Consider the following 11,358-nt stretch of genomic DNA (forward strand, 5'->3'; position numbering starts at 1 on the left):
AAGAAATATGCAAATGAAATATTATTCCTCTCTTCATCTGTTATTTTTGAAGCTTGTCTCCTCTTCCACCTTTATTCCAACAGTTTATCAAGCCTCCTACAGTTGCCCATCCATTGATCTACAGCATTTGTGGTGGCCTTCTGAAAGTCAATAATATTCTCTTTTTTGTTTAATTAAATGGTCAAGGTCCAGCCTTCCTCTCACTTAATCTGTCTACTGCATGGAACACAATAGGCTACTCACTCCTCTTTGAAACGTATTTTTCCTTCATTACCAAACACTCCTGACTTTTCTCCTACATAATTGACTTTCTTTTCAACCTCTTGCTAGTTGTTCTGTACCTCCTTAACTATAAACGTTGGTGTGCTACGAAGTTCCATCCAGCCTTCCATGGACTTTTACTTCTCTATCTGTACTTGGTTATTTGCTAAGTTTATATACTTGGGTCCTTTTGTTTCAAACCTTAATAGTAAGAATTCTCAAACTTGTATCTCCAGCCAAGCCATTTCTCCTGAACATTGGTGTTATATATCTAGCTGATGATTTACTACATCCATTTGGATAACTGGCATTTCAAATTTAATTTGTCTAAAATTGGGCCCCAAATAGCTCTTTCAAACCAAATCAACTTTAGTCATAACCTTCCTCAGCTCACTAAGCCCACTCTGCTCAGTACAGAAATTGTAGAGTCGTCTCTCTTTTTTTTCTAATTTTACCTTTCAAATCTAATTCATTAGTAAATCTTGTTGGTGTCACCTTCAAAGTATATTCAGAATTCTTTAACTTTTTACCTCCCTAATATAAACCACAGCCATCTTTTACCTGGAGTTTTGATATGTCCTTATAATTGGAATTTGTGTTTTCATTCTTTTCTCCTCACTGGCTATTCTCCGTGGAGCATGAGATTATCTTTTAGAAAGGTCATGACCAGGCACAGTGGCTCATATCTAGAATCTTAGCACTCTGAGAGGCCAAGATAGGAAGAGTGTTTGAACTCAGTAGTGTTTGACCAGCTTGAGATAGAGTGAGGAACCAATCTACTAGATAGAAAAACTAGCCAGGCATTGTGGTGGGCACTTTCAGACCCAGCTACTCAGGAGGCTGAGACAGGAGTATTGGTTGGACCTGGGAGTTTGAGGTTGCTATAAGCTGGGCTGACATCATGTCTCTCTAGCCTGGGAAGCAGGGTAAGACTCAGTCTCAAAATAATAATAATAATAATTAATTAAATTAAATATAAAAATATACAGGAAAGTTATGAGGCAGCTGCATGTGACTGTGCAGATTATGCAGTCTGAAGTTGTAGAGAGCAAATTTCACATATCACTCATTGTAGAACAGTCCTTTTATTAAGACAAAGTTATGACACATGGTTAGTATATATTCTTGGGAAAATAATTTCCTTTTAATAATTGGCATAAAGGCACCATATGAGCCAGCAGTGGCCCGAGACCATTCACTATTCAGCTCACTGATGAACACGATGTCTGTCAAGTATCCAGAATGAAAGTCAAAGCCCATTTGCAGTCTAGCAAGGCTTTATGCAACCTAGCCTATCTTACTCATCTCCTATTCCTCTTCATCTAGCTCAGTGCTTCTGAAAGTTTTATTTACATTAGAATCACCTAGGAGTTTTGTCAAAATTTATAACTGATTCACTTATGGGCAGGTCGTTGGTTTCTACATTTTTAACAAGCTCCCAAGTGATGCAGAGGAATGGTCCTCGTCTGGAGTCACGGTTTCAGTCCATCTGTCTCTTTGCACAAGCTGTACTATCTTATGCCTAAAAACATTTGTACTTGTAATTGCTTCCATTTAGAAATTCTTTCTCTAGAAATCCTCAAGATTCATTCTCTCACCTTCTTTGGGTTATTGCTTTTCTATGTTTCCTAAAATAAATCTTTTCCTACATACCTACTCATTTTATTCAAATTATAATTCTCTCCCTTTCCAGTGGAACTCCTTATTTTCTATCTTTATCTGTCTCTGTAGCATTCACCATTTGGGTATACTATGTTTGTCAATAGTTTTTAAAATATTTTTATTTTGTTTTATTTTATTTTTTTGATACAGAGTCTCACTCTGTTGCCCTGGGAAGAATGCCACGGTGTCCTAGCTCATGGCAACTTCAAACTCTTGGGCTCAAGAAATCCCCTTGCTTCAGCCTCCTGAGGAGCTGGGGTAATGGGGCTCACCACAGCACCCGGCTAATTTTTCCTATTTTTAGTAGAGACAGGGTTTCACTCTTGCTTAGGCTGGTCTTGAAATCTTGAGCTCAGTCTACCCCTCTTAGTCTCCACCATGCCTGGCCAGGTTTTTGTTGTTGTTGTTGTTGTTGTTTTGAAAATAGAGTCTCACTATGTTGCCCATGGTTAGAGTGCTGTGGTGTCACAGCTCACAGCAACCTCAAACTCTTGGGCTTAAGCAATTCTCTTTCCTCAGCCTCCCAAGTAGCTGGGACTATAGGTGCCCACCACAACTCCTGGCTATTTTTGATGTTATTGCAGATGTCATTGTTCTTTAGCCAGCCTGGGCTGGGTTTGAACCTGCCAGCCTCAGAGCACGTGGCCAGCACCATAACCACTGTGATACGGGTGCCATTTGCCCCCTACCCCCTTTTTTAATGAATGTTTCTCACTAATCCTTTCCTCTCATTTGTGACTGTACTGAGAGTGAGGGAAGTGATTCACTTTCTGTAGCCAGTTGCCCTACTGGCATATTTTCCCCATTTGTTTAATTAATAATGATCCAATCGTCTCTGCCTGCTACCTGTCATAAGTACATCATATAAGATTTAACAGGAGATTTAAGAGAAGCATTGAACTCCAGAATAAATATATCTTAAAGTACCTCGGTCCAAACATTATTAGACAAATAGGTTAATGTTTCTGATTAATTCTGGTGCTGATAATACCTTTCAGAAGAATAGTTATAAGAGATGACTAGAATATTAGAATTGACATACTACTGTAAAAATAATCTTAACTTTTTTCTTTCTATCCCATATTCTATTTTTAAATAAGAAAAATACCTACATATGACATACATTCGTACAATGTATATGAAATTTTAAAAATAATAAAATTAACATTTCTATATTTCTAGGTATAGGCATACCTCATTTTACTTACTTCATTTTTTTGTCCATCATGATTATTGCCTTTTTTTTTTAATAAATTGAGGGATAGTTGTAGCTTTGCACTGAACAAGATTATTGGTGCATTTCCCTGACAGCATTGCTTATCTTTGTCAGTGTCACATTTTGGTAATTCTTACAATATTTGAAACTGTTCTATTATTATCCTATCTGTTATGGTGACTTGTGATCAGTGATCTTAAATGTTACTATTGTAATTTTGGGGGGGGCCAAATCTCAGCCATATGACAGCACTTAATTGACAAATGATGTGTGTTTTCTGTCTGCTCCATTGACGTGCCTTTTCCCCATTGCTCTCCCATTTTTCACTACTCTCCATTCCTTGAGACACAACAATATTTAAATTAGGCCAATTAATAACTCTACAATGGCCTCTAAGTGTTCAAATAAAATAAAAATTTTCACATCTCACACTTTAAAAGATAGAAATTATTAAACTTAATGAAGAAGGCATGTCAAAAGCTGAGATAAGGTCAAAGCTTGATCTCTTGCACCAAACAGCAAAATCATGAATGCAAAGAAAAGTTCTTGAAAGAAATTAAAAGTGCTAGTTTACATGAATGATAAGAAAGTAAAACAGGTTTATTACTAACAAGGAGAACGTTTTAGTAGTCTGGATCAAAGTAGCCACAACCTTCCTTTTAGTGAAAATGTAATCCAAAGCAAGGCCCTAACTATGTGCAATCTTTGAAGACTTCGAGAGGTGAAAAAGCTGGAGAAGACGAGTTCAAGCTTTACAGAGTTTGATATTTAACAAAAGAAGTTATCTCCATAATATGAAAGTACAGGGAAAAGCATCAAGTGCTGATGTATAAGCCATAATAAGTTATTTAAGAAGATCTAGATAAGATCACTGATGTAGGTGGCTACAGTGAACAACAGATTTTAAAGTGTTGGTTTAAAGATTTTTAAGTGGCTTCAAAGCTTCAAAGAACAGATTGACTCTCTCACTATGGGCTAATGCTTCTGAAGACCTTAAACCACTGTTGAGATCTACTTCTCAAAAAAGAAGATTCCTTTCAAAATATTATTGTTAATTGCCAATGAACATAGTTACCCAAAAGCTCAGATAAAGATGTACAAGTTCCAACAATTAAGTTCATGAACTTGTCATCATGTAATTAGGTCGGCAGCACTGTACAAACAACTTGGTAAGGTTTTATAACCTTGGTATATCAGTGTCTCACAGCTATGTTCATGTGCATGTGTGGCAGTGTCTTGCTGACTGGCATTCATTATGGTTGTTTGGTTTTATGTGTCATCATAAGAATGTCAGGGCTTGAATTAGAGCAACAAACAAACTTTAAATTTCTTGTTAAACTTGACAAAAGTGGAAGTGAAATCAGGGCCACATTAGTCCAATTGTATTGGAATAATCCCATAAAGAAAATGGTAGTGTACAAATGGATTAAATGTTTTTCTGAGGGGAGAGAATGCACTGAAGAAGAGAGAAGTCAGTGAAGCCAGTAATGAACAGAACTGATGAAAATATTTCAAAAATTTATCAAATTTTAGTTCAGAATTATTGGCTGACTATGAGATGCATAGAAGACCAAGTAACCAATGATAGAGAAACAATTAGAAAAATCTTAATTGAAAATCATGCATGAGAAAGGTGTGTACAAAAGTCGCCCCGAAGAAGCTCAGTGATGAACAAAAGCAAAGCAGAGTCAAAGTTCACCAAGACCTTCTGAAGAGGCAAGAAAATATTTTGGGTCATCTTAGCACTGGTGATGAAACATGAAGGAACCAATTTGACCTTTACAGAAAGCATCAAAGTGTACAATGAAAATCCTCCAATTCTTTTTTTTTTTTTTTTTTTTTTGGGAGTTTTTGGCCAGGGCTGGGTTTGACCCTGCCACTTCTGACATATGGGGTCATTGCCCTACTCCTATGAGCCACAGGCGCCACCCACAAAATCCTCCAGTTCTTAACAGCCAAAAATGTTTTGTCAATCCAAATCAAGAGTCAAAATGATGTTGCCAGCCTTTTCCATATCAGAGGGATTGTTCATTATGACTGTATACCAACTGAACAAACAGTAACCAAGTTTATTATTTGGAATTGCTGTAAGGACTGCATGGCAAAGTTACACTAAAATGACTAGAATTTTTTTGCAACATATCATGGCTCTTGGATCATGGTAATTTACCTACTCACATTGCAATGTTTATGAGGGAGGTTTTAGACTGCAAATAAACTGTATCAGAATGCCCTCCCTACTCACCTGATATGGCCCCAATAACTTTTTCTTTCTTACCCCTAAAAAAGGATATATTGAAAGGAAGATATTTGATGACATTCAGGACATCAAGTGTATTATGACAGCTCTGATGGTATTCAGAAAGAATTCCAAAATTGCTTAGAAGCGTGGACTAGATGCTGGAATCAGCACATAGCCAGTGATGGGAACCAAGGGGAGTAAATTGATATTGGAAGGAACATAGCAGTGACTATAGTGATATTCACCAATGAGTTGTGTAGCACTTTTTTCTAGGACGAGTTCATGAACCTAATTGTCAGACCTCATGCAAAAAGGTTAATTTTGTTTTTATGTCTTCAACAAATTTTCATTTTATAATCCATGGATCAAGAAGTAATTTTGACTTACATATCTTATTATTTTAAAAATAAATTTGTCCATGCTATACCTACCATAGTTATTCCTCTTATGGTTCCAGGTAAAATAAATTGGCAACCTTCTGGAAAGGATTCACCATTCTAAACACCATTAAGAACACTCTGACTTATGGGAGGAGGTCAAAACATTATTAATGGAAGCTTAGAAGAAAGTGATTCTAATTCTCATGGATGACTTTGAAGGGTCCAAGACTTCCACTGACAAATAACTGTAGATGTGTTGGAAATAGCCAGAGAATTACAATTAGAAGATGAGAAGATGTGATTGAATTGCTGCAATCTAATTATAAAACTTGATTGAATGAGGAGCTGCTTCCTGTGGATAAGCAGAGAAAGTGGTTTCCTGAAATGAAATCTACTTTTGGTGAAGATGCTGTGAACACTGATGAAATTACAACAAAGGATTTAGAATACAGGCATACTTTGGAGATATTGGTAGCTCAGTTCCTGACACCTCAATAAGTGAAAAATCATAATAAAGCAAGTCATATAAACTTTATTTCCCAATGCAATAAAAGTTATATTTACACTATACTATAGTTTATTAAGTATGGAATAGCATATGTGTATGTCTCAAAATGTGATCAAAGAATAATTTATGTATATTTACATATAAAACATGTTAATAATCATTTGAGCCTTTAGTGAGTTCTAATCTTTTTTGCTGATGGAGAGTCTTACCTCAGTGTTGATGGCTGTTGACTGATCAGGGTAGTGGTTGCTGAAGGTTGGGTTGGCAGTGTCTATTTCTTAAAATAAAACAGTAAATTTTGCACCTGCATTAATTGACTTTTCATGAATAATTTCATTCTGGAATGTTGATCCTATTTGATAGCATTTTTCTTATAGAATTTTTTTCAAATTTGGAGTCAATCTTCTCAAATGATGCCACAGTTTTATTAACCAAATTTACATAATCTAAATCTTTTATGGTTGTGCTATTTCAAAATACTTTTACAAATTTTAAAATATTTCCTTAAAATATTTCATAATACAACTATTAAGAAATACAAAATATGTTTATTTTACAACTGTGTCTAAGAATTTCTTCCTTTCTTTTTCCTTTTTATTTATTTTTTTCTTTTCCTTCCTTTTTTTCTTAGACAGACTCTCCATCTGTCACCCTCAGTAGAGTGCTGTGGCATTATACCTCACAACAACCTCAAACTTGGGCTCAAGTGATTCTCTTGCCCCAGCCTCCAGAGTAGCTGGGACTACAGGCACCCACCAAACACCTGGCTTTTTTAATAGAGTTGGAGTCTCACTCTTGCTCAGGCTGGGCTTGAAACCATGAGCTCAGGCAATCCACCTGCCTTGGCCTCCCAGAGTGCTAAGATTTTAGGTGCGAGCCACCACACCTGGTCTCTGAGAATTTCTGTATCTTTATATTTTGTGAGTATGATTTTGCAAATAGTTTCCATAATGACTAAATCATGAGGGTGTATTTCTTTGGAAAATTTTTATTTATTTATGTATTTGAGACAGAGTCTCACTTTGTAGCCCTTGGTAGAGTGCCTGTAGCATCATAGCTCACAGCAACTTCAAACTCTTGGGCTCAAGTGATTCTCTTTCCTCAGACTCCTGAGTAGCTGGGACTATAGGCGCCACCATGTCTGGCTGTATTTTTTAGAGATAAGGTCTTGGTCTGGCTCAAGCTGGTCTTGAACTCATAAGCTCAGGCAATCCACCTGCCTCAGGCTCTCAAGTGCTAGGATTACAGGCGTGAGCCACTCAGCCCGGCCTAAAAAATTTATTCTTGATGATTCTTTCCCCACCTTGTGTAAACATCCTCCAAGGGAGAGAATTTGCATTTGGTCTTTCCTGGCTCCTGGAAGAACTACTCAACTGATACATAATATTACTTAGCTTTGTTGATGACAACCATGATGATGAGTTTAGGACATAGAAATAATGTAAATTCCAGGTTCAAAACATTTTTTTTTATATATATAATTTATGTTAAGTGCTAGCATTAGGGCTTAAATTTAGGACCAGAAGACAAAACTAATAATGATAATGACCCCTGATATTTGTTCAGCTATATAATCATCACCATGTTTATGATCCATTAGATGTGCACAGTAAGCCTGTGAGGCAGACACACAGGCATATTTAGATCCCTATTATAATTGAGGAAAATGGAGGATGTGAAATGCAAATTGAATTACCAAAGGACTAAGATATAACTCTATGTTTTCTAAACTAAAATTAAGTGAAATTCTACTTATAACCTCTATAATAACATTACATACCAGATATTTAAAATTAAGATAGTCAATTCTTAATTATGCCATAAAATGTTGGTTTGCAATCTGTATTTGGAAGTCTTTTCTAACACTTCCAAAATGTTTTGCTTTAAATCAAGTATGCTATGTCTTAAACTCACTCTCTCTCTCAACATACTATGAGAAAGAGAGAGATCTTTTCCTAAAGAGTCTTAAATCTTTTTAAGGAAATACAGGTGCAATAACAATTCATTCAACAATACATATGTGCCAGGATACAGATATAGCTCACATGAGGTTCAGCTAACTCTATACAATGGGAAAAGAGATAATATATGTCAAATGTTAACTCAAAAAGATACCAGCTAACAAAAGATTAAGAGTTTGGGGATCTAACCAGGAATAATATACAATTTATATTTTATCAAAGGTATCCAACCTTGTAGTGCCCAAGTCAATGCTGTAATATGCCAAGTCCCTTGTATCACTTACTCTTTCACTGTGTACTCTAGAGACCCTTCTAGTTCTGTATAGTTCAACATAACAACTTGGGAATGTGGATGCATATCAGAAAGAAACCTGGAAGTTGAGAGTTAATGCTGTATCTCTGGCAATTTGAATATCTTCACTCATCCTCCCTACATGGAATCTCTAGGTGTCATAACACTCCCTGGTACCATTTATTAGGACATCTAGGTACTAACACACTATACAGATCATGCAGAAACTGCTCTATGTATTTTTTAAGTTGGGTATAAAATTCAAATGTGATTTTCAGTGGTAAAATTGAATGTGAGTTATACTGTAAAAGAAATAAGAGTAAGATCTATTAAGTTATATGAAGCCTTCTTCAATCTTGAGTAGAATTCTCTCTCATATAATACTATTTCTTTTGCAGGGGTAAAATTTTCTTTTTTATTTGTGTATGTTATAAAATAAGTGAGTAGCTCTGCCATCTGAATAGAGTTTAGATGCTGGAATTGGATTTACTGAGTACTCAGGCCATTTTTTCCCCCAGTAACTCAATGGAATAAAATCTGTAGACTTAGTTGTGCTTTGCACACATAGCCTAGGCCAGAAGTAATTGCAAGTTTCATTTACAAGTAACATGTAAAAAATAAAAAAGATAGATTTTGATAGGATACTCTGTGCATATATATCAATTTGATATATCAATTCCCACCCTAGCATTGCATGATTTCCCTTTTTTTAATAGGAAAGTTAATAGCCCCAAGAAGCATAGAAGTGGATTTCTGTTTCCATTGTTCCTTATAAAACATTAATATAATGCTAATATCAATATTATTTCACTCAGGGAAATGTCCCAGGGTTAATGAAATTTTATGGGCACCTATGAAACTTTTATCTTTTGACCTGCAACCTTATATTTTATAAGTTCCTGCTCTCAATTACCTGTTTCCAGTACAATATGGCCACCAGAAGGTCATGATTATATTTTTTCACTTACTCTATTATTCATTTCCCTAATATTAGTGCAACCAAAATGTGGCTGCATACATTCTCAGTGTTTTCTCTCATTTGTGCTAATGGTGTGATCAAGCCTTTGTCTGAGCACTCTTTGCAGTCTAGAAAGGAGTAGAAAATTGGAGCTGACCTGCACCATTAGCTCCTAAATAGTTCATTTCTGACGCTGCCCCTAGTTGTGTTTTAACTGGCAAGCACTGGATTCTAAGGAGGCAATATCGCAAACTAAACAAGTACACACATGTACACACAGAGGAAGAGGGAGAAAGTCAGAGGACTGCATCCTTATCTTGTTATAATCGAGATGTTTGGCATTTATATTACATTGTTTCCATTAATTGTAATAAACTATTTTTAAAGACAGGAAGACAGTGGTTGATGTGTTCATGTGTAACAGCTAGAAAGGTAATTGTCTGTATGATCTGAACAGGGAATTACCTGGGAACCGTAGCTGTGAGAGAAGCTTCCTTTGAGCTAATTTGAATCAATAGAATAAAATAAGGAATACATGTTTAAAAATGTAATGCTCACTCCTTCATGTAAGCAAATTGAAAGCAGCTGACATTTAGGAAAGTGTCACTGAGCAGCAATCCTCCCAGATATGGCTTTAATGAACAATTTATAATTAGGTGGCACTTGTTTTGCATCTTTTCATATTTCCCACCTGTTAGTACCTCTTTTTTTATTTGAAGAGCTTTGTAAAGCCATTGCCAGACATTCTTATTAAATTTGCCTTTAAACCCCAAGCGGACTTTTTTCTAGGTATAATATTCTTTGATTTAGTGTATTAATCACCTTCCAAATCTTTATTCTTCAGGGACTTTTCTAGATTACTTTAGAGGTGATTAAACTCCATATTTTTGAACTGAAAAGAGAACATTATTTTCACTGTTCTCAGATGCTTCCCATTCTTTGATCCTTGAGAACATCATATGCCACTTTTCCAAGCAGTATCAGGTTATTCATTCATTCACCCAGTAATAGTCCAACCTTCTAAAATTCATTAGCTATTGCTTTGTTAATAGAGACGTAGCAGTGAACAAAGTAGCCAGAATCCTGCCGAGGAAACTTGCTTTCCTTTGTGATGAAGGGTGTAGGGGAAAGAGGCCTAAAAATAAACAGGTAAATAACATCATGGAGTATATCATGAAGAATATAAAGAGGAAGTAACAAGATGAGAAATATTAATAATTCATATCTCACAACACATAGAACCACTTCAGTGGTTAATACAGGGTGTCTACAAAGTCTGTGTGCAATTTAAAATAGTTGCCCATTTTATGTTTACTAGCATATACTTAAGCATTTCTGTGGATTGAAATAGTAAAATCTATCCTTAAAATCCATGATAATGAAGATAATGAAATAAACAGGCCTACATGGAGTACTAAGAGTAACAAGGACCATTACAAACAGACTCAGATGAGCCATCTTGGAGGGGAAGAGATAATGTCACTAGCATTTACAAAAATATTGGTGCAACATAGCAGCCTTAAGAAAATGATAAATATCACTCCTGAATTTAAAAGATAATGTGTTGTGGTAGAAATGAGGGAGGATTGAGATGCAAGAGAGGTATGAATATTTAGGGAGAACATCCTTTGATTCAAGCACTGTGCTACATTATGTTATCTAACGTCATTAGTAAATGGAAGTCACTGATGTAGTAATTGCCTTTTGGAAATATATGAAAGCCCAGGCTTCACCACTATACACACACGCGCGCACACACACACAGGTAACTGCATTCAACTTGTACCACCTCAATCTATTGAAATGAAAAAATAAGAAGGAAAAGAATCCACAAGGAAAAAAATAATCATCTGTAATTTCTTACCCTTTTTTTTTTTT

Source organism: Otolemur garnettii, unplaced genomic scaffold (genome assembly GCF_000181295.1).
Source record: "Otolemur garnettii isolate 467f Iridium unplaced genomic scaffold, OtoGar3 scaffold00147, whole genome shotgun sequence".
NCBI classification, from domain to species: Eukaryota; Metazoa; Chordata; class Mammalia; order Primates; family Galagidae; genus Otolemur; species Otolemur garnettii.